Source organism: Amphimedon queenslandica, unplaced genomic scaffold, assembly GCF_000090795.2.
Source record: "Amphimedon queenslandica unplaced genomic scaffold, v1.1 AMPQUscaffold_12554, whole genome shotgun sequence".
Lineage (NCBI taxonomy): Eukaryota > Metazoa > Porifera > Demospongiae > Haplosclerida > Niphatidae > Amphimedon > Amphimedon queenslandica.
In genome coordinates this window covers 10,727-12,830 of record NW_003547209.1, presented here as the reverse complement: position 1 = coordinate 12,830, position 2,104 = coordinate 10,727, and the positions used below count along the sequence as shown (strand labels likewise).

At 32.3% G+C, this 2,104-nt stretch overlaps 1 long non-coding RNA gene across 1 annotated transcript; it reads left to right on the top strand.

Annotated features, from left to right (window-relative positions):
• The first annotated feature begins 484 nt into the window (after positions 1–484).
• LOC109587494 (uncharacterized) lies at positions 485–871 on the top strand. The gene is made up of 3 exons (XR_002187642.1): positions 485–585; positions 703–759; positions 799–871. It is a non-coding gene; the product is annotated as an uncharacterized LOC109587494 (long non-coding RNA).
• Positions 872–2,104: the final 1,233 nt, after the last annotated feature.

Sequence of the window (2,104 nt, the reverse complement as noted above, 5' to 3'; positions counted from 1 at the left end):
CTCCCCAGCCCAGGCTCTATAGTAAACATCCTGGGTTTCTTATTAAATTTGTAGGTTAATACTCATTGTTTTGGTTTTATGGATAAATTTTACAATGATTATTTTCATAATTTGCAACTATGATAGTGATTTTTAGTTGCTTTTTATTATTATATTTATATTGCTACAATTATGTAGTTAAGAATTGATACCTTTGGTCATTGGCCTCGCCTAGCTTTGTGTATTCAAGGATTCTGTTGGTGTAGTAAAACAATCTTGAGGAAATTTTGTATATGACATGCCTGCACCAGGAGCACTCATAAATATCTTAAGTAATACATTAATTAATCATTATTATTATTATTATTATCATCATTATAACCATAGATTATGTGGACAAACAAACAAACAAACAAACTCTACTCATCTTAGTGGGCTTCGCCCAATGATAACAATAGGAGGCTGCATAGCGTAATTATGTTCCCTTGTTAGACAGCACCTCATGTACAAGTTATTGGGGAACTTTGGAAGAATGGTAACCTCACGACTGGTGAAAAACTCAGTTTTTTGAGCGAATATAGTAATCATATAGCAGAGTCTGAAACTGTTAGTTTAATGCAAGCTTGACTATACATGTACATGTACATGTATATGTATATGTATATACATGTACATGCATACATACATGTACTTGTTGTTATTATTTATCATCTTGTGATTTAGGAGCTGATCATAAATGACACAAATCAGTTTATAAATGACATTGAAAGTGAAAGTGAGGTATTTATAGTGCACACATGATCATGGTTAGTCAGTAAGTACTCACATTAGGAGACTAGGCGGACAATAGTCAGCCAATTATTTGTTGGACTTGATTTATTTGCTCTCAATACGCTAGGAGGAAATGCATCAATATCATTTTGATAATAATTATTGGTATATATATATATTAGTATAAATTAAAGTTCAAACTGTGACATCACATAATTTTGATGTTGTTAAAGGGATTTCTTCAGAAGCTGTATAATTCCATTTCATTACCTAATGAGATATTCAATGCTAGTACTGTCCCAGTTAGAATAGCATCATTTATCTATAAGAACATGTCATCAGTACTTGTACCACGTAACTCTTCATTGTGTTGGTTTCTTCTGTTGTATCAGCTACCACTGATTGTGAAGAATGTACAACAACTGGTCTAACAAAACCTGTTAGCATCACATTTAACATCTCATCCTCTTCCTATCAGGTAAAGCTAAAAGTAATTTAATTTTGCTTTAAATTAAATATTGTCATAGAATATGAATTTAGAGACCGGACTGTTTCATTGTGTTTACTGGAAGATTGAGCCCAATTCCTCAGCTAATGAACATATTAATGGTCATTGGAATAAAACTGGTTGCAGCTATGCCTCAAGACTTAAAGATATTGTCACTTGTCATTGTAATCATTTGACTCATTTTGCAATTCTACTCAGCCCTGGAGCAGGAGTGAGTCTAGAATTACTAGTTATTATTTTAACATTTTAATGTGTAGACTGTTGATACAGTACACGCTGACATTCTGACCGTCATTGGTTATGTGTTTGTCCCTATCTCATTGGTATGTAATAGTATGTTACTAACAGTACTGATACTGACATACTCTTGCATGAGGTAGGGCATGCTTTTTATTTGCAATTTGTTATCATTTATTGCAGGAAGCTCTACAGTTTGAGTAACTACACACACATAATGCCGTGTACCAACTTGTTCTTATCACAAGTGATTTTCTTATTTGGTATACAGAGAACTGAAAGCATATTAAAATTAATATTAGCCATAACATTGATTCTTTAAATCTTAAGGTTGCTTGTTCAGTTATTGCTGTTGTACTCCAGTACATGTTTCTAGTCACATTCATGTGGATGCTAATGGAAGGAGTGGTTTTATATATAATTTTAGAAAAGGTATTTATTTCTCGTTTAAAACATTATGAAGTATTATTTACTATTCTAAGTTATTGTAAGTAAATGGTATACTTAGTGACAATGCTATATTGTGTATGAAAGGTATTCCAGCAGTTTATATGATGATAGTTGCTCCTATTGGATATCTAGTTGACACTGGTAATGATCAACCTAATC